Genomic DNA, 22,381 nt, shown 5'->3' with positions numbered 1-22,381 from the left:
TTCCAGCAGCTGCCATGGCCTTTGCTCTGACAGCCAATGCTTTTGCGACTCTTCTGGGATCAGGCTGGAAAACTTGTCACAAAGTAGAGAGTGTAGAGGCAAGGTTTCAAAGAAGCAGGACTCCCAGGTGGCCTGTCATGCTTTATAAGCATCTTCTCTGGAGCCAGTTATTCCCTAGAGGTCCTGGTATGATGTCATATTTTCCAAATCCCAAATTACAATGGGTCAAGTACATTTAAGAAAGCTAGGATATTTTAAGTAGGTGCTCTCAGAAAATGTGAGATATATGCTTCCTAACTCTAAGGCTTGACACGTTTCCTAGTTGCTATTGCTTTGAGACAGACAAGATGTGTCATATCGGGAAATTAAATGACCTTAGAGGATCACTGCACTCCAAAATCTATGGTCTAATTTTCCAAGTCTAAAACATCTATTTTGTCATTTCACCCAGTTGACTGGATTCTCTTGGTGTTAATTCATTGTAAACAAAATTTGCAAGGAATCATTTATGCTCTAACAAAGATACATAAAACTAGCCAGAACATTGTTTTCTTATAGAAAAGTTAACCTGGAAAATCAATTCAATTAAGTAACTATAGAGTAGCAGGCACTGTCTTAGAAGACAGACATGGTCTCTTCAGTCTATTGGGGCAGCCAAAGTAATATTTTTGAAAAGCCCATTAACAAGGAAGTGGTTAAATAAATATGGTATATCCATATTATGAAATACTCTGCAGTCACTATAAAGATTATAATTATAATTATAACAATAAAAATAAAGAAAAAAGATTAAAAATATTATAATTATAATTATAAAGAATGAGACCTGTCATACTGAGCACACATTATATGTCCGGTACTAGTTATATGCCAGCCCAGAGTTCTAAGAAAAGATTAGGACTGGAGGTACAGTTTTGGTTCTTAAAATATATAGGTACAGTTTGACAAAAACCTTTTTCTATATGGATTTAAAAATATATTCTTTGTGTCTTAAATATTTACTCACCATTATGTTTGAGAGTCATCATGCTGTTTTGTATAGTTGATATTCATTCATTTTTATTATTTCATTGTATTACATAACCATGCCATAATTTATTTGTTCGTTTATATTGATGAACATTTGGCTTGTTTTCTGTGTTTGGCTATTATAAATAATGCTGTTAAAAACACCCTTGTTCATGTACCTTGGTGGACTTATATTCCTATTTTGCCTCAACAGTGTTTCTCGAGCTTTGACATGCATTAGAATCATCTGGAGGGCTTGTTAAAACACAGATTGCTAGCCTCTAGCATTGCTGATTGAGTAACTTTGGAGCAGGCCCAGGAATTTGGCATTTGTAGTAAATTTCCAGGTGATGCTCATGCTGATGTTGGTCCAGGGACCACACTTTGAGGATCCCTGCTCTAGGGTATCTGCCTAGGAGTGGAATTGCTAGGTTATAGACTATATGTAACATAAAGTTTAGTAGACAGTGCCAAACTATTTTTCCTAGGTGGGTATGTTGATACTTCCACCAGTGGTGAACGGCAGGCAGTTCTTGCATTCATGCCAACGTGTGGTATTGTCAGGCTGCTTAATTTTAGCCAACCTGGTATATGTGGTCTGGTATTTCATTGTGGTTTTAACCTAAATTTTTCTGAATACTAATAATTACTAACTTGTAAACACATTTGCATAAGTTAATTGGGAATTTGTCTTTATTTTTTATTTTTTGAGATTTGATATTTCTTGTTTATTTGTCATTCTTAGAAAAGCTCATTTTTGACTGGACTCAGACTTCAAGGTAGAAGCTCTCAGAGAGGACAGCCTACGTCTCTTGGTGATCTGTTCCTGGCGCTTTTCTTTTGCCTCCTTCATTCTCTCAGCCAAAAGTTTAACATATTCTGCAGCCTCTTCCTTATTTTTCTTACTACGTTGTTTCTTCAGAGCAATACGCCGACGTTTGTGTTGCAGGACACATGGAGTAACAAGGCGCTGAATCTTGGGTGCTTTAGTCCTAGGTTTCTTACCCTCTTTGTTTAGGGGCTTCCTCACAACATACTGGCGGACATCATCTTCTTTAGAAAGATTGAAATGTTTTTGGATTCTGCTAGCTCTCTTCGGACCCAGGCGACGAGGCACAGTAGTATCAGTGAGACCAGGAATATCTTTCTCCCCTTTTTTTACAATGACCAAATTGAGAACACTGAGATTGGTATCCACAATGCAACCCTGAACAGATTTGCGCTTCCTCTCTCCTGTCCTCCTTGGTCTATAGCAGGAATGCCCCTTACTCAGGAGCAGGCGGACACGGCCATGGGTCAAGACGCCCTGCCTCATGGGGAAACCTTGTTTGTGGTTCCCACCACTGATTCAAACCACATAGTCCTTCCATTCTTCACCCAGGGCGTCAGCAGCAACTTCTGTGGCCATACACTTCTCATAAAAGGTTCGAAGTTTGCGTTCATCGTCCACTTCAATGAGTTTCTGGCAGCCAGTGGCTGGGAAAGAGATGTTCAGCTTCATCCTGAAGCAGCCGACCGCCTCCAAGGCGCCACGAAAAAGAGGGGAATTTGTCTTTAAATATATTGCTGCATTCTAGTTGCTAATAGTTTGTTTAGGATTTTTGTTACCTATTTTCATGAGTGAGATCAGCTTGTAATTTTCCTCTCTTGTTCTTCTGTCCTTCAGGTTTTTAGTGTCAAGGTTATGCTAGACTTGTGAGTTGAGGAATGTTTCCTCTTTTTATATGCTCTGAAAGAGTTTGCATAAGATTGGAACTATTTGATCTTTCAATATTTGGTACAACTCATCAGCAAAGCCATAACAAGCCTGGAGTTTTCTTTGAGTGAAGGTTTCTGACTACAGATTTCAATTTACTTGGAGGTTGCAATACTATTGAGAATTTATAAAATTTTTTGAGTGAGCTTTGGAGAGTTACATTTTATTTTTATTTTTTTTATCCTCACCCAAGGACATTTTTCCATTTTTTGTTCAGATAGAGTAGGAGGGAGAGAGAGGAAGAGAGAGAGAAACATCAACATGAAAGGGACACATCGAGTGACTGCCTCCCACACCACCCAACCAGGGCCAGGGACAAACTGCAACAGAGGTATGTGCCCTTAGTGGGAACTGAACCTGGGTCTCTCTGGACCACAGGCCAATGCTCTAACCGTTGAGCCAAACTGGCCAGGGCTTAAATTTTTTTATTATTGATTTTTTTTTTAGAGAGAGAGAAAGGGAGAAAGATAGAGAAACATCGATAAGAGAGAAAACATCAATTGTCTGCCTCCTGCATGCCCCCTACTGGGGATCAAGCCCACAACCTGGGCATGTGCCCTGACCGGTAATCAAACCTGGACCTCTCAGTCCGTGGGACTGATGCTCAATCCACTGAGCCACACCGGCCGGGCGAGAGTTGCGTTTTCTAATATTATTTCCACTTCTGTATTTTCAAATGTATTGACATAAAGGTGTTCAAATGTAGAACTGTCTTCTTTATTTTTATGATATTGGTTTTTTGTGTCTTCTCATTTTTTCCCCTTCTCCTTGATTTATTTTACTAAAGATCTGTGAATTGCTTTTTTTTTTCTTTATTGATTTTAGAGAGAAAGGAAGGGAGAGGGAAAGAGAGAGAAAAATGTTGATGAAAGAGAACATCAATTGGCCACCTCGTGCATGCCCCCCACAGGGGATTAGGCCCCACAAGCTGAGCATATGCCCTGACTGGGAATCAAACTGGCAACCTTTTGGTGCATGGGTCTATGCTCAACCGCTGAGCCACACCAGCTGGGCTATGCTCTCAATTTTTGTTCTTTTAGTACCTGCAGGCCACATCTATCTTGCTACCTGTTTTTGTAAATAAAGATTTATTGGAACACAGCTATACTCATTTTACATGTTGTCCATGTCTGCTTTCATTCTACAACAGTAGAGCTGAGAAGTTATAACAAAACCATAGGGGACCTGCAAAAACTAAAATATATACTATCTATTCCTTTTCAGAAGAAGTTTGCTAATTCCATTTTTAGTGGGTAGCTTCTAAACTGTAATATGCACACTTAACCTATCGAATTCTTAAATTAATCAAAACCTTTATCCAAATCAAGGCCCTTAGAATATTCTAGCTCTGCCATGGCCAAGTAGCTCAGTTATTTAGAGCATCATCCTGATACACCAAGGTTGTAGGTTCAATCCCTAGTTAGGGCACATATAAAAATCAACTGATGAATGCATAAATAAGTAGAATGACGAATCTCTCTCTCTCTCTCTCTCTCTCTCAAATCCATACAATTTTTTTAAAAGTTAAAAAGAAAATAATATTTTAGCTCTATTTACCCCTTCTTACATATATGGTATTGTAGTCAGAAATTTAAATTTTTTTTTTTAATAAACTTTATTTTGGAATAATTTCAGACTTACAGACGAGTTGTAAAGATAACACAGGAAGTTCCCATATGCCCTTCACCCAGCTTCACCTAATGTTAACATGTTATATAACTTGCTACATTTTTCAAATTTATGTGACTAACATCAATATACTTACTATTAACTAAACTTCAAACTTCATTTGGATTCCACCAGTTTTTCTACTAATGTCCCTTTTCTGTCTAGTATCCAACACAGGGTACCAGGTTGTACTTAGTGTTTATGCCTCCCTAGTCTCCTCTGGTCTGTGACAATTTCTACCTTTCCATGACTTCTGTGACCTTGAGTTTTGAGGTATACTGGGAAGATTTTTTTAAAATCCTCAACTGAGGATATTTTCCCATTGATTTTTAGATAGAGTGGAAGGGAGGGAAGGAGGGAGAGAGAAAGAGAAAGAGAAACATCAATGCGAGAGACACATTGATTGGTTGTCTCCTACCCAACCCCGTCCAGGCCAAGGAATGAACCTGCAACCCAGGTATATGCCCTTGACCGGGAATTGAACCCATGACCCTTCTGTCCATGGGCCAGTGCTCTAACCATTGAGCAAACCCATCAGGGCCTGGGCAGATATTTTATAAAATGTCCTTAAATTTGGGTTTCTCGACTTTCCCCAGCTGCCGGTAAGGTGCTCTGTCCTTCCGAGGAAGCTAAAGCCGCGTTCGCGTGAGGCCATCACTTCATCCGGCGACTAGCACCGCTCCCGGCAGCGCTTGCCCAGCACTCGGCCACGCCATGGCCTCCGTCTTGGAGCTCCCTTGCATCTACTGGGCCCTTATTCTGCACGATGATGAGGTGACGATGACGGAGGATAAGATCAATGCCCTCATTAAAGCAGCAGGTGTAAATGTTGAACCCTTCCGGCCAGGCCAGGCTTATTTGCAAAGGCTCTGGCCAATGTCAACATTGGGAGCCTCATTTGCAATGTAGGGGCTGGTGGACCTGCCCCAGCAGCTAGTGCTGCACCAGCAGGTGGTCCTGCCCCCTCCACGACTGCTGCACCAGCTGAGGAGAAGAAAGTGGAAGCAAAGAAAGAAGAATCTGAGGAGTCTGATGATGACATGGTCTTTTTGACTAAATCTTTTGTAACATGTTCAATAAAAAGCTGAACTCTGAAAAAAAAAAATTTGGGGGGTTTCTCTAATGTTTTCCTTATGCCTAGATTGAGGTTATGTGTTTTGGGAAGAATACCACAGAGGTGATGTGCCCTTCTCATTACAGCATATGAGGCAGTACAGGATATCAACTGGTGATGCCAATCTCCATTACTTGGTTAGGGCAATGCTTGCCAGGTTTCTCCACAGTGAAGCCACTGTTTTTCTCTTTCCATACTTTGTTCTTCGGAAGCAAGTCCCTAAGTCTAGACCAGCCTGGGAAGTGGGGTGTATCTACATATATTATTTGGAATTCTAGCGGAAGGAAGATTTGTATCGTCTTCTTTATTTATTCAATTATTTTGTCATATAAATATGAACTCACCTATATTTACTTTATACTTTGTATCATACTACATTATTTTGTGGCTCAAATTATTTCAACTTTGGCCATTGAGAATTCTTTCAGGTTGGCTCCTAAGTTCCTTTTTTTTTTTTTTTTATCCTTACCTGAGGATATTTTTTCATTTTTTGTTCAGATAAAGTGGGAGGAAGTGGGAGGAAGAGACAGGAAGAGAGAGAGAGAGAGAGAAACATTGACGTGAAAGGGACACATCGAGTGGCTGCCACCCACACAACCAACCAGGGCTGGGAACAAACTGAAACTGAGATACATGCCCATAGCAGGAACCGAACCCGGGTCTCTCTGGACCACAGGCCGGTGCTCTAACAGCTGAACCAAACCAGCCAGGGCCCTATGTCCCTTTGACATGACCCTATCCTCTTGTTTTTATGAGCAATTCTTTACTTTCTGGCACTACAAGATGCGCTCAGCCATGCTTCCTGTCTCTGTCTCTCACACCATAGCACCTTGGCCACTAGTGTACAGGTGTAACAAATTCTTTGCTCTTCCAGGATGGAAGCTTTTTCACTGCCTAGATTCAGTGCTTGTCCTCTCACCCCTAGGATTTGACCTGACTGTCCAAACCATACCTGAATTTGGATTAGATCTTAGACAGTTTACTGTACTTGTAGGGCCCATCCCTGAAGCCAAGCTGAGGCCCCTCCATCTCCTACCTAGTCCCAATATCCTCCTTCAACCTTACTGTCCCATGTGACCTGGCCTTCACCTTACTTATAAAAAGAATAACTGATTTGGAGGAGATATCATGGGTTCCATTTTTTATATATTAAGTTTGAAATATCCAAATATCTTCTGCCCCTTCACCTTTTACTTTTGATCCCATAAATAGGTGTAGTAAGAAATTGTTTCCTGTAACTTCCACAATTGAACTGAGTTTTCTGGAATAGACCTATGGATTTTTTCAGCATAATTACTGCCTTGTGTTGATAATAGATTACTCTCTAACTGTTCGTGTCCTCATATGTTTGTTTTGTCCAAATAACAGTAAAAGTTGTCACCCTACCATTTGTCTCTGGATTGTTCTTAAAAAACCTTTGAACCTCCTTAGCTCTGCCTAGAGCTCAGGTTCTAGTGACAATGACCTGACTCTCTGATATGTGATCCACCCACCAGTGCAAGCCACCAAACATTCCCAGGTTTTCTTTGTGTTTTTCCTCACTCCATCCCTACCACCTTTCTTTCAAAATTTTCCTTGGTTCTTGGCCTACCCTATAATCTCCCAAAACAGTTCTGGCAGCTCTCTGTACCTAGCCTGCTATTCCAATCCATTTCAACTCTCTCTCTCTCTCTCTCTCGTATTGGAATTACTTATATGTGCTTGTGAGTTCCCAGGGGGTGGGGATCAGATCTTAGTAATCTTTGTCTCCTCCACAGTGGCACAATGTAGCCAGCCTCTAAAGTTCCCCAAGGTGAGCAATACTCCATGTTGTTCATAACACCTGAATATCATATGCAACTGTATAAGAATTGAATTCACACCCGGCCGGTGTGGCTCAGTGGTTGAGCATCGACCCATGTACCAACAGGTCATCAGTTCAATTCCCGGTCAGGGCACGTGCCCAGGTTGTGAGCCCAATCCCCAGAGGGGGGCATGCACAAGGTGGCCAATTGATCGATGTTCTCTCTCACTGATGTTTCTCTCTCTCTCTCCTCTCCCTTCCTCTCTCTCTAAAAATCAATAAAGAAAAAAAAAAGAATTGAATTCACTTGATGTCTTTGTACCAAGTACTTGGCAAGTAAAAAGAAAACCTGGACTTCTAGAGTGCTCCTGATTCTAGCCTTAGGGAAATCTGGCCCCGTATCATATCCATTCCCCACGTGGGAGTGGCGCTACAGCACACGTTGGCCTCAACAACAGGATCACGGAGTGCTTTGCCTTCCCCAGGCCTGAAAAGTTGGGTCTCTTCTCTGACTTGACCCTGCTCATGATGCCAAAATGAGAGAGAAATTTACCCAGTGAAGACACGTGGGAGGGAGTTGTGGGTAAAGAGAAGCAGAGAGCTTTTGCAGTATCCTTTCCTAACTTTACCCATCTCAAGTTGTAGAGTTAGGAAGAGGTGTTTGCGGAGTATGAAAACCAAAGGGGTGACAGGCAGAAGGCACTATGGGAGTAGTGGTGGTTGAGGAAAGGACATTGGTTAAAGATCTAATGTAAATAGATATAGAAAGAAAAAGAGAGCTCAGATAGAGACTGGAAGCCCACAGATATTTAGAGGGCCTTTAAAAGGTTGACAACTCTAGCCTCATAAAACAAAAATCTGTTTGCTACTAAGCAGCCACCCTCCTGCCTAAAAAGGTTCAAGTGAGCTTTAGGGAGGTTTGCCCCCAGAGTTCCTGGGTGTCTATTAATTGCATATTTCTCAGGCACAAGGGGAAGCCAGCTCTCTACTATCAGAGTAATATATAGGCACTGAAGAACTGGCATGAGTCTGGGATGAGAGAGGGTGACTTTGATTTGTTGAAACAGGTGACAGCTGAGGTCCAAAAGTACAAATTGGGGTTTCTAGTGTTTGTATTCTATTGGATTTCAGTAAGGATCATGTAGTTTGACACTTAATTATTCTCTGTTTCCATTATTGGTTTTGTCTCTTCATTGGGTGGGCCACTCTTGGGATGACAAGAACCAATTCAAACACATCTCTGACTCACAACTAGAAGAGTATAAAACTGTTTTGTTTGTTTTTTCCCAGTGGTCGGTTGGTTCTACTTATTTGAGAAGGTTGTTTTAGGGCCTGGTGGGTTCTCACTAAATGCTCATTGATTAACTCCTTTCATGTAGGGTTGCCAGGTTTAGCAAGTAAACATACAGGACACTCAGTTAAATAGGAATTTCAGATGAATAATGAAAAAAATAGTATAAAGATATCTCAAATATGGAATGGAACATACACTGAAAATTATTTTCACTTATCAAATTCAAATTTAACTGGTGTCCTCTATTTTTATTTGCTAAATCTAGCAACCTTACTTTTATGACCATCTGTTCAGCATCCGTTCCTCCTCCTTCTGGTACCAGCACCTTGATTTTTCTCTGGGGAAAGATTGAGCTCTGGAGAATAACGTTTTGAGTATCTGGAACTAGCTACACTGGGACTGTTCAGTTACATGAGCCAATCATTTGCCTTGTTCCACTTAAACCAGTATGAATTGCATTTCTATCATATACTTGCAACTGAAAGAATCTTGCCTGATAGTTATAATTTCATAAACACACACCCATGAGCACATATAGGGGAGGATGAGGCTGGTAGAAGGAAGAGGCAAAAGAGAAAAGTCAGCTCTTATCTCCACACATCTTCATACTTCAGCTAAATGCCTTCCTATGGCAACCTAGGCATTGAAGTCAGGCCCCACTAAGCCCCATCCCATAATTTCCTACCTGCAACATGCCCAGAGTCCACCAGAGGAGTATGGAGTTGCGAATGCATAGATCTAACATGGTTTTGGAGGACCTTCCCAAGAAGCACATGGACTCCTATACTCAATGTATTCATCACCCACTTGCTTAGTTCATGCTGAAACTTCTAAACAGGGCAGATACATGGGGGTATCGAAAAGTAGAGGACAACAGAGCAGCAGAGTGAGCAGGACCCTATTCTCAGACAGGACTCTAGGGATCAAAAACCAGGAACCAGAATGCTGGCATAATTTGATTGACCAGCCCAGAGTTTAAATGTTAGGATAGTGGTTCTAAATTAATACTGTCCAGGCACCCTAATGACTTCACACATTTGTGTTTTTGATGCCTGAGTCCTTCTACAGAAGGATTTGTTCTTACCAGGACTTTCCTTTTGCTTCCCAGGTACCATACAGGGGAGAAGTGGAAGTCCTGGGATTCATTTCACTAAACCAAAGGCTCCAGTCTTTCCTTGGACTGACAAATGATTACTGATCAATGCATGTTTGTTGAAAACTGAATTCAGTTAATCCTTATAACAACCCTACGAAATATGTAGAAACTAGAGGTCAGAAATAAATTAACTTGAATAAGCTCATATGACTCAGGATCTAAATCCAGATCTTCTGATTCAGTGATAAGGGCATTTCCTACTTTGCCACAGTCATCTCCTATAGAAGTGAAATAATGTATATGACAGCTCATTGAAAACTGAAATGTGTACAAACATATGGTACTATGAGTATAACCACCATCTATCCTTGGCCCTTGTATCTTGCACTTATAACATCTATTACCACACTTTGAGGGCAACAGGAGTCCAGTGAAGGAATTGAAGGATTAATTACATATATACATATTCTTGTTCTTTTTTATTTTTTAATTTTTTTTCTTTATTGATTTTTTAGAGAGAGAGGAAGGGAGAGTGAGAGAGATAGAAACATTGATGACAGAGAACACTGACTCGCTGCCTCCTGTGTGCCCCCCACTGGGGATTTGCCCTACAACCTGGGCATGTGCCTTGACCAGGAATTGAACCAGTGACCTCTTGGTGCATGGGTCGACACTCAACCACTGAGCCACACTCTTGTTCTTTCTACTGAAAGGGCTTAGCGGAAAGGACATACCAGTAGCAGTGAGCATACCTAGCACTTAGATTTCTAAATACCAATCTTTAGTAACAACAGCTAGAGCTCCTTGGAAAATGACTGTTTCTGGGGCTGGAACTAGGGAAAGTACAAGGTGAACCAGGGACAACATTTTTGTGTTCCTACATGGAAGATGACAGGGTAAACTATTGTATATACACACATACATGTAAATAATAATGAATAAGAGATCTATAAACTGAAGTGGAGTGATTTTTAGGATATCTTGTTAAGCAAAACTCAAGGCAGAAAAGAATATAGTATGCTACCCTTTGCATAAGAGAAAAGGGGATGCCTGCCCCCCAGAAAAAAGCAACACGGCAAAGAGTGTTAAATACTAATGTGGATATGACACGGGCCAGCTTGAATTAACTCATTCTGAGCATTAAAATACATAATGGCAGGAAATGGATTAAAACACATTTAACAACAGCAACAAAAATGCATGAGTCCATACCAAAACTAAACAAATGTAGATGGGGTGGGGAGAGAAAAGAAAGGTTTACTTTACAGAAGAATGCCAACAAATAAATGTAGATGGAAGGATAAAAATAGAAAAAATCACCATTGTAAAACAACCATGGAGATGACTGATTCAACCAAGAATGCTAAAACCACCGGATGAAAGACTGCTGAGGAATAGGATATGAAGAAACCTAAAAGACATCCTCTTGATCAAACATAGATCACCAATGAAGGGACAAAGTGATAACAGGTACCTCCTGATAAATGCACAGCCTCATCTGTGCAATACTGCTACCAAACATTCAACCTGAATATAATGAAGAAAGAATCAGGCAAATCCAAAGTGAGCCGCAGTCTAGATAACAATTGGTCTAGATTTCTAAAACATCAATGTCATGAAAGACAAACAGCTGAAGAACTTATCTAGATGAAAGGAAACTAAAGAGACCTGACAACTAATCTTGGCAAATGAAAACAGTACAGAGGTAACTGAGGAAATCTGAATACGGTCTGTATATTAGATCATTATATTGTCTTAATTGTCATTTTCCTTAGTGTGATAATTAAATTATAGTTATGTAGGCAAATGCCCTTGTTCATAGATGACACAGTAATTTGTGTCAAGCGTCATCATATCTGCAATTATCTTTCAAATGACTCAATGGGAAAAGAGAGATAAAGCAGATGTGGGAAAATGCTAATGATGGGTGAATCTAGGGAAAGTATATGGGTGTTCATTGTCTGCTTCTTGAAATTTTTCTGTAGGTTTGAACATTTTCAAAGTGAATGTGTCGGGGGAGTTTACATCAAAAATATTTCAACAACTAAAGATTTACAAGCCCTCATGGAAGCCTCCTTATTTCAAACAATTTCAATATATTTGTTTAGAAAGATGAAAACTTGAATCAAACAAAAGACAAAAAGCACAACCCCATCCAGTCCACTTCCCCCACCCCAAACACATCTCCACCTACCTAGTGCTGGCTTCTTCAACAGGCATGGATCTTGGGGCTTTGACTATAGGTCACCTGATGAGCTCTGTCAGATGTCTGCAGGATTTCCAGAAGGCATCTAGGAGAAAAGCCACAGGGTGGGCCTATGCCCCCTTAGAAAGCCTGGGTATCTCCCTCCCCAGGGAAGGTAAAATTCCCTTAAAACTAAGTTCTGCTGGTCCTCAGTGGAGATGCAGTGAGTACATCCAGACTGTTCAGGAGGGGTAGAAAGGGCCTCAGTGGGCAGAAAACCAAAGAGCAGAAAGACGGCATCAAGAAAGTGTTGAGAGGAGGACGGGATCAGAGAGTTGTTGGGAAAGTAAGTGAGCAGGCTGGAAGCGAGGCTAGAGAGCCTGGTAAGGGAAAGAGGCCTCCAGAAGGATGAACTCTGCTCTGCATGACCTGGACCATCCCCAAATCAAAGACTCTCAGAAGCTAGGTTAACTTTGGATGTCCGAGGTGGGCGCAGGGATTAGGTCTGGACCTGAGGAATCCAGGGTCCACTGGAAAGAATCCAGACTCTATGACCATGTGGTAAGAATAGGAGCGTCCTCCTGCTGGCTCCTTCCTGAAGGAGTGGCAGGGCATCAGCCTTGCTGCCACCACCCAGTCTCTGAATCTGGACCTGCCGTTCCCCATCTACACCATGCCACCCGTCACCTGGCTACGATCTCTCCCTTGCCGAGATCCTTTCTACCTGAGATGCTGAGATACGCTAGGCCACAGGCTTGCCAGTAACAGGGCTTCTGGCAGGATCTGGGTGGTGCTTCCACCTTTCATCCAGGAGGGGCCACTCAGGCCCTTGGGTTGAGGAGGTGATGACACCCAGACGAACTGGGAGAGAAAGGAGGATCCTTAAGTTCCCTAATTAGTGACCACTGGACATGCCCTCTGGTTAGTGGCCACTGGGCATGCATTTGTTAATACTGGTGGACCCCAGTGTGCTGTGAGGAAAAGTGCTGGGGTGACGCCTTAACTAAGAGAAGAAATAGAGAAAAGGAAAGGGCCACCTCTGGTCATGTATATGGTACATTCAGGACTCTGATGGAAAAGCCACAGTGATGGGGTCTCCTGTTAGCTGGGAATAACGGTTTTTCAGAGAGTGCCCCCACCCCAGACTTTTTCTTTACCCCATCCCCCACGGTTTAGTAGTAGTTTGTCACTCCCAATGCCACATTCCGGTTCTTTGAACAGACCAATAAAGCAGCCACTGTCAGGGTACTGATTTGTAAGATGCCACACCAAACAGATAAAGTGATTACAGCAAAAGGAATGATAAAAGCAGTGTCTAAGAAAAGGAGATTAAAAGTAAACAACTGTAGCCCGCCAGTGTGGCTCAGTGGATTGAGCATCATCCCATGAACTGAGAGGTCCCAGTTTGATTCCCAGTCAGGGCACATTCCCAGGAATGCAGGCTCAATCTCTAGCAGAGGGTGTGCAGGAGGCAGCCAATGGATGTTTCTCTCTCACATCAATGTTTCTATTTCTCCATCTCTCTCTAAAAAAAAATTAATAAAAACATTTTTTAAAAAGTAAACAATTATAGACAGGAGGAGAGATGAACATCTGGGGGGTGAAAGATATGGAACTTGTTTGTAATATGGAATTCTTGCCTTCCTATCTCACAAAAGGAAGATTAAGGAGAATGTCACAGATGTGCTCATCACCAGCACAGAGGAGCAGGAATTCAGCTATGGCCTTTATAAAGTCAAAGGAAGGGCAGATGACACAAGTGAGATGCGTCCACAATCCAGAGAATAAGGGGACAGAAGCACTGAAGGCTTGGAATGCCCAATATTTGGAGAGGATTAGAAAGGCAGAAGAATGAAATTGCATCTCAGTTTTTTAAAGTCCATATATGAAATTATACACATATATATGTGTATATGTGTGTGTGTGCATATATATATATATATATATATATATTTTTTTTTTTTTAGAGAGAGAGAGAGGGGAAGGGAGAGAAAGATAAAAACATTGATATGAGAGAGAAACATCCATTGGCTGCCTCCTGCATGCCCCCTACTGGGGATCAAGCCCGAAACCTGAGCATGTGCCCTGACTGGGAATTGAACCGGGACCTCTCAGTCCTTGGGATGACACTCAATCCACTGAGCCACACCAGCTAGGCATATATAAAATTTAAACATAAAAATGAGACATAAAGCAACCCACCGTTCTAGTTAATAACACATTATATATATATAATCCACCGTTCTAGTTAATAACACATTATATATATATATTATTTCTTTATTTTTATCCTTACCTGAGGACATTTTTCCATTTTTTTGTTCAGATAGAGTGGGAGGGAGAGAGAGGAAGAGATAGAGAGAGAAATATTAATGTGAAAAGGAAACATCGAGTGGCTGCCACCTGCACAACCCAACCAGGGCCGGGGACAAACTGCAACCGAGGTACATGCCCTTAGAGGGAACTGAACCTGGGTCTCTCTGATCCTCAGGCTGACGCTCTAACCACTGAGCCAAACTGGCCAGGGCTTACTTATTTATATATATATATATATTTTTTTTTATTCTTTTTTTTTTTCTTTCTTATCCTCACCCGAGGATATTTTTTCCATTTTTTTGTACAGATAGAGTGGGAGGGAGAGAGAGGAAGGGAGAGAGAGAGAGAAACATTGATGTGAAGGGACACATCGAGTGGCTGCTACCCGCACGACCAACCAGGGCTGGGGACAAACTGCAACCGAAGTACGTGCCCTTAGCGGGAACTGAACCCGGGTCTCTCCGGACCGCAGGCCGACGCTCTAACCGCTGAGCCAAACTGGCCAGGGCGGGCTTATTTATATTTTTAATTAATTTATTTTTTGAAATCCTCACATCGATTGGTGCCTCCCGCATGACCCCAACCAGGGCTGGGGACCAAACCACAACCGAGGTACATGCCCTTGACCAGAATTGAATCTGAGACTCTTTGGTCTGCAGGCCAATGCTCTAACCTCTGAACTAAACAGGCCAGGGCAAAAATAACACATTTTAAAGTGAAAAAGGAAATGAGAAAATAGGATTTGACTTACAGCATTTTAATTGATACATAATGGCAGGAATTAGACAAGATGTAACAGAACCTAAAATCAGAGGCCCACAGGAAGTAGCAAGCAATCCCAAGGTGGGGGCAGGGGGTAGGGATGGGGGGACATCCTACCCCAATAGCAGAATTGAGCACAAAAGCTTCCTGTTTCTCTTGTAGTTTCTGTATCTGCTCTGCTATTTGTTGAAATGTTGAACTCCAGTCTTCAGTGAGGTAATTTCTGGGCCCAAAGAAAGACAGACTGAGGGATGTCTGTGAGGATTTAAAGGAAGGGCCTCAGATGAGAGTCAGGATCAAAGACCACATTGGGATTGGGGTCAGAGGTCAACAGCTTTCTAGAGAGATGTGCTTTGAGCTTATAGGGGCACTGTGTCCCTGAATCCCAAGGAAAGGGTTAATAAAACACTCAGCAACGTACTTAATTCCAGAGCAAAGCCAACTCTCAAGTTTAAAGTTTCTGCCTGAGGCCAGAACTTTATTTATTCTGCTTCTTGCACATGTCACACTGCCAGGGCCGCACTAGCCATGCACTCTATTGGCCCCTGAGGGAATGCCTGTCATCCGAATGTCAACGTTGCCACCTTATTTTCAGTCTTAGCATCCATGAGAAGCCCTTCCTATTCCTGAAAGTTTCCCCAAATAGTAAACCCCTCACTAACTGAAGGAGGGATAACAGTTCCCACTGAGGGAAGCAAACTGAGTAACACCTAACAGTTGACAAATATCCTTGAATAAATTAATCAAGAACAAAAAACTGTGATAATAAGACAAGAGAGCGACAGGCTTATTATTTGCCTTGGTGCACCCATGGGATCTCAAAGAATGGGAGTCCTCTGTAGTTGACCTCACTAGCTTTGTTAGGGGGAAATTTGTGAATCACCCATTGTGTCAGGACCTCCGAGTTACCTCTGTACATAGAGTCCCTTCCCTTTAACATCCCATCCCTGCAAAGATTCTATATAAAAAATATATATACATATACATATATATTTCAAATTTATTTATTTTAGAGAGAGAGGAAAGGAGAGGGGGAGAGAGATTGAAACATCGATAAGAGAGAACATCAATTGGCTGCCTCCTCCATGCCCCCCATTGGGGATTGGGCCCACAACATGGGCATGTGCCCTTACCAGGAATCGAACCAGCAACCTCTTGGTGCATGGGTTGATGCTCAACCACGGAGCCACACTGGCCAGGCTGTGTGTGTGTTTGTGTATTTTTTTTTTAATCTGTATTACTTTTTTTTTTTTTAATCTTTATTGTTGAATGTAGAATGTATTACAGATGTTCCACATTTTTCCCCCATTGACCCCCTCCTCCCCATTCCCGCCCCCCTCCCGCCTTTTCCCACACTATTGTCTGTGTCCATTGATTATGCATATAAGTTCTTTGGTTTATTTCTTCCCACCCCCCCAACCCCTTTCCCTTTGAGGTTTGTCAGTCTAGCAATGAATTTGTGCTTCTTAATCCCTTCACCTTTTTCACCCATTCTCCCAACCCCCTCCCATCTGGCAACCAACAAAATGTTCTCTGTATCTATGAGAATGTTTCTGATCTACCTGTTCATTTTGTTTGTAGATTCCATTGTTGATAGATATGTATTCATTGCCATTTTGTTTGTTCATATATTTTATCTTTTTCTTCAAAAATACCCTTCATCATTTCATATAATAACGGTTTGGTGGTGATGAACTCCTTTAACTTTTTCTTGTCTGGGAAACTCTTTATATGGCCATCGATTCTAAATGACAGCTTTGTAGGATAAAGTAATCTTGGTTGTAGGTTCTTGCTTTTCATCACTCTGAATATTTCTTGCCACTCCCTTCTGGCCTGCAAAGTTTCTTTTGAGAAATCAGCTGACAGCCTTATGGGTACTCCCTTGTAGGTAACTAGCTGCCTTTCTCTTGCTACTTTTAAGATTCTCTCTTTGGCCCTGGCCGGTTTGGCTCAGTGGTTAGAGCGTCCACCTGCGGTCCAGAGAGACCCGGGTTCAGTTCCCACTAAGGGCATGTACCTCGGTTGCAGTTTGTCCCCGGCCCTGGTTGGTCGTGCGGGTGGCAGCCACTCGATGTGTCCCTTTCACATCGATGTTTCCCTCTCTCTCTCTTCCTCTCTCTCCCTCCCACTCTATCTGTACAAAAAATGGAAAAATGTCCTCGGGTGAGGATTAAAAAAAAAAAAAGATTCTCTCTTTGTCTTGAACCTTTTGCATTTTGATGATGATGTGTCTTGGTGTGGGCCTCTTGGGGTTCATCTTGTTTGGGACTCTCTGTGCTTCCTGGACTTGTATGTCTGTTTCCTTCACCAAGTTAGGAAAGTTTTCTGCCATTATTGTTTCAAACAGGTTTTCGATTTCTTGTTTTCTCTCTTCTTCTTCTGGCACCCCCGAGATGCGAATGTTGGTACACTTGAAGTTGTCCCAGAGGCTCCTTACACTATCCTCACTTTTTTTTTTTTTTTTTTTATCCTCACTTTTTTGGATTCTTTTTTCTTTTTGCTGTTCTGATTGGGCATTTTTTGCTTCCTTATATTCCAAATCGATGGTTTGCTTCTTGGATTTACGTACTCTAGTATTGAAGCTGTGTAAATTATTCTTTATGTCAGTTAATGCCTCCTTCAATTCTGACTGGTCCTTTTTTATGTTCTTGAGGCCCTGACTAAGTTCACTGAGGTTCTCACTGAGTTCATTGAGTATCCTTATAAGCAGTATTTTGAACTCAGCATCTGTTAGATTGCCTATCTCCATTTCACTTAGTTCTTTTCTTGGGGTTTTGTTCTGTTCTTTCATTTGGGACCTGTTTCTTTGTCTCCTCATTTTGGCTGCCTCCCTGTGTTTGTTTCTGTGTATTACTTAACGAGCGGTATGGGGCTCGCTGAGACCAGATGCTGCTTGTTTGAAAGAATTTAGGAAAAACCTGAAGCAGGATCCAAGACAGGCCAATCCTATGGTTAAGCAACTGGCAACAGCTTGGGTGGGCCTGAAAGTTGGGTGGAGCGGGGCGGGGCCTCAGGGAGTCTCCAGGGCGGGGCTACCAGTGTGAGCCAGGTTGCTGGAGTCCCAGGTATGGCTGCTGTCTGCGGCCCCAGGGAAGGGCTCACCAAAGGAACAAAGGCCTCTGACAGCACGTTTGTCCAGGAGAAGCCCCCTCTCCAGTGCCAAACAGCTCAGTTCTTCCCTGTATGTCTCTGGTGCCCCTCGAGCTGCCTCCCCTCCAAGCTTAGAGGGAGAGAGTCTGATAAGTTCACACACGGGCCCTTTAAGGCGCTGCCTGGGGCTCCAGCTGCATCAGCTTTCCTGAGCCTCAGTTCCTGCTGGTTTTTCCAGCCAGAAGTGATGGGGACTTCTCTTCCTGGCACTGGAACCCTGAGCGGGGCATCTGGTGTGGGACCGGGACCCCTCAGTCCTCAGGAAGGACCTTCCCAGCTGCGGGAGCCTCCTGATTTTTATCCGCCACATGTGGGTGTGGGACCAGCCCGTCTCGCCACCAGCCCTCAGTCCTCCGCCCTCCCACCAGTCTGAATGTGGCTGCTGCTTTAATTCCATAGTTGTAGGACTTCCATTCAGCTTGATTTCAGGCAGTTTTGAATGATGGTTATTCTGTAGTTTAGTTGTAACTTTGATGTGGTTGTGGGAGGACGCGATACCGTGTTTACCTACGCCGCCATCTTGACCGGAAGTCTAATCTGTATTACTTCTAGGGCAAACAAGTTTCACATATTAAGTCATTAGATAAAGGGTTTTTTTATAATTTGTCCTCAAACTACATCTGAAACTTCCTAAAGAGGTAAGACAGGAGACCTGAGCAGAGAAAGAAAGCAGCGTTTATTGTGTGGCTTAAAACCAAGATTCCCAAACTTGGTTTGTCATCAAAATCACCTGGGGAGTTTTTTGTTTTGTTTTGTTTTTTAAAAACTACTTATTTCTGGATACCATGCCCACCCCAAGAGTTAGCTTCAGTAGTTCTGGAGTAGCGCCCAAAAGACTGTATTTTTAAAGTACTTCCCAGCCGACTCTAAAGATCAGAAGCCAAGTTTGGAAGCCACCAATTTAAGGAAAAACTGGAAGATCTCCATGCCCACATTGTTTGGAATCCTTCATCTCACTTAGTCACGGTGCCTGAAATTAGCATCCACTGCAGCAGATGTATTTTTGGTGAAGGAGGCCTCCATTAAAAGGATCAGGGTTGCCCTGGCCGGTTTAGCTCAGCGGTTAGAATGTTGGCCTGTGGTCCAGAGAGACCCGGGTTCGGTTCCCACTAAGGGCATGTACCTCAGTTGCAGCTTGTCCCCGGCCCTGGTTGGGGTTGTGTGGGTTACAGCCAGTCAATGTGTCTCTCTCACATCGATGTTTCTCTCTCTCTTCCTCCCTTTCTCCCTCTTGCTCTATCTGAAGATAAATGCAAAAAATGTCCTCAAAAAATGTCCTCGGGTGAGGATAAAAAAATAAATAAAAATGAATAAATAACCCTGGCCAGTTCTGCTCAGTGGTTAGAGTGTCGGCCTGTGGTCCAGAGAGACCCGGGTTTGGTTCCTGCTAAGGGCGCATACCTCGGTTGCAGTTTGTCCCCGGCCCTGGTTGGTTATGCGGGTGGCAGCCACTCGATGTGTCCCTTTCACGTCGATACTTCTCTCTCTCTCTCTCTCTCTACCTCCCACTCTACCTGAACAAAAAATGGAAAAATGTCCTCGGGTGAGGATAAACACACACACACACACACACACACACACACACAGAATAAATAAATAAAAGGATCAGGGTTAAGAGTGCCTCAGAATCACTTACACTTTTGTATGAATTACATACACTACAAGCTTGGAACCTGGGCATTGAACAAAGTACCTCAAAGAACCCAGCTCATTCTTATCCCTAAGATCACCACTAAAAACACAAAGCTGCTCTTGAGTGATCGACAAGCCTTCTCTGGAACGCCTCCAGCGACAGGAAGCCCTCCGCTTTATCAGGTGGCCCACTCCAATGGTTTTTTAGCAGAGTTTCCTAAGCCTGGCAGTACATCAGAATCTCCAGGGATGTTTTCAAAAAATAGATATTTCAGCCTTTCCCCAAACCTACAATATCAAAACTCCCACACAAAGGGCTAGAATCGACTTTCTTATTTTTTTTTAACACTCCCAAGGGAGCTCACCCACAGAACCACACTGAGCACTATTGGTTTCATAAACCTTCTCTGAGATTAAAGTGGCCATTTAGAGAGAGAATGAGAGGGAGGTGATTTGGAGGCACAGGGCTCTCAGGAAAGGAGAACACAGTGTGGGGTTTGAATAACCAGAGAGGACAAAGGGCTATCTGGAATTATGGAGAATGAGTACTAAAATTAGGGAGCTTTAAAAGGAGAGGAGGCCACTCAGCACCCATTACTCCTTCTGTGAAGAGATGCTTGGGGCACACCTCAAATGAAAGTACAGATCTGTGTGGTCTGTACTTTCATGACCCCATTTTTATGACCCCATTCTGTGCTCTGGCCCTCGTTTCCCTTGCCTCTTCAATCTGTTTTGAATGTATGCTTTCTTGTATTTCATGTATGCTTTGTAAACTGCCTTCAATCCTTTCTGAAGCAAGAGAATAGCTAAACAAGCAAAGCAACAATAACAGCAAACAACAACAACAACAACTCACAAGCTTAGGGACACCCCATATTTACTTTAATATTCTGAGATTTGATGAACAAAACCATATTCACCCTGCTCCCTCCTTTGTGAGTGTATTCTAGATTTTGACAGGTTCCCTCCTTGTCTCCCCCAGTAGTCTGGCCAGTCACCACCTTTCATTACCAAAGGCTCACCTGGCCATGCTCACTGGGTTGAAACCAACCAGGACTGACAAGTAGATGGCTGGGTTATCCATGCAGTAGTCCATCTGGCCTGCCATAAAAGGAGCCTGATGGTAGGGAGAGAGAGGACAGCATGCTAAATGGAGGGTTACTCCAGTGTTTCCTAAGGCCCATAGGCATCAGAATCCCCCAGAATGCTTGTTTAAAATGCAGGTTCCCAGGCCCAGTTAAGATCTACTGGATCCAAATTTGAAGGGGAGAGCCCATGGATCTATATTTTTAACAAGTTTCCCTAGTAGAATGTTCTGCAGAATGAAGTTTAAAAACTACCGAACTCGCCCAGCTATTGTTGCTCAATGGTTGAGCATCAACCCATGCACCAAGAGGTCACAGGTTTGATTCCCAGTCAGGGAACATGCCCAGGTTGTGGGTCAAATCCCCAATGCAGGGCGTGCAGGAGGTAGCCAATCAATGTTCTCTCTTATTGATGTTTCTATCTTTCTCTCCCTCTCCCTTCCTCTCTATGTAAAATCAATAAAGAAAAATAAATAAGTAAATAAATAAAAACTACTGAACTAAATTGTAAGCTCCTTGAGATCAGTGTCCTGCTCATCTTATGTGCCTCCTTTCACATCTAGCACTGCTGGGGTGTAGTTTTTGCTCAGGGAATTCTTAGAATCAGAGAGCTGAGAAGAAACTTGGGATCATCTAGCCCAGTGCTTCTCAAACAAATTACCTGGCTATCTTGCTAAAATGCAGATTCAGACTCAGTAGGTCTGTGGTGGAGCCTGAGATTCCGTATTTCTAACAAATCCCAGGTTACATTGATGTCACTAGTGCAAGGACCACACTTCGAGTAGCAAGGGATTAGTCAAGGGATCAGCTTTTTCTGTAAAGAGCCAGAGAGTAACTATTTTAAACTTTGGGGGCCCTAGGGGACCCTATGATCTCTTTCCAACCATTTAACCCTATTATTATAACATGAAAGTGGCCACAGACAACAGACAATACAAATGGCTGTGTTCCACTCTGGCCGGTTTGGCTTAGTGGTTAGAGTGTTGGCCTGCGGTCCAGAGAGACCCAGGTTCGGTTCCCGCTAAGGGCGAGTACCTCGGTTGCAGTTTGTCCCTGGCCCTGGTTGGTCATGCAGGTGGCAGCCACTCATTGTGTCCTTTTCACGTTGATGTTTCTCTCTCTCTCCCTCCCACTCTATCTGAACAAAAAATGGAAAAATGTCCTCAGGTGAGGATAAAAACAAAACAAAACAAAACAAAAACAAATGGCTGTGTTCCAATAAAACTTCATTTACAAAAACAGGCAGTAGCTGGATTGACTTGCCAGCACAGTTTGCTGACCCCTGGACTAGTCCATTTATCTTGGTCATTGAATGGGTTGGTACACAGTTATTCTGAGATAGGATCCCTTCCCCCCTCATCCCACATTCATTCAACTGAATCCGAATTAGTGAGATTAAAATCAAAATTCCTTGAGAAAACCCTTTCTGTTTTCTAGAACCTACCTTTTCAATCTATATTTCATGCTATTCCATTCCCACCCCCCTCCTCCCTATAAAATTGATCCACCCAGTCCATCTTTACACCTACAGA

At 42.7% G+C, this 22,381-nt stretch overlaps 2 pseudogenes; one reads left to right on the top strand and one right to left on the bottom strand.

Moving 5' to 3' along the window:
* Window positions 1–1,759: 1,759 nt before the first annotated feature.
* On the bottom strand, window positions 1,760–2,525 carry LOC118630951 (annotated as a pseudogene).
* A 2,606-nt stretch (window positions 2,526–5,131) lies between these two features.
* Window positions 5,132–5,520, top strand: LOC118631121 (annotated as a pseudogene).
* The last annotated feature ends 16,861 nt before the right edge of the window (window positions 5,521–22,381 follow it).

This window comes from Molossus molossus, unplaced genomic scaffold (assembly GCF_014108415.1).
Source record: "Molossus molossus isolate mMolMol1 unplaced genomic scaffold, mMolMol1.p scaffold_m16_p_15, whole genome shotgun sequence".
Taxonomy (NCBI): domain Eukaryota; kingdom Metazoa; phylum Chordata; class Mammalia; order Chiroptera; family Molossidae; genus Molossus; species Molossus molossus.
This window is presented reverse-complemented; position numbering and strand designations above follow the sequence as displayed.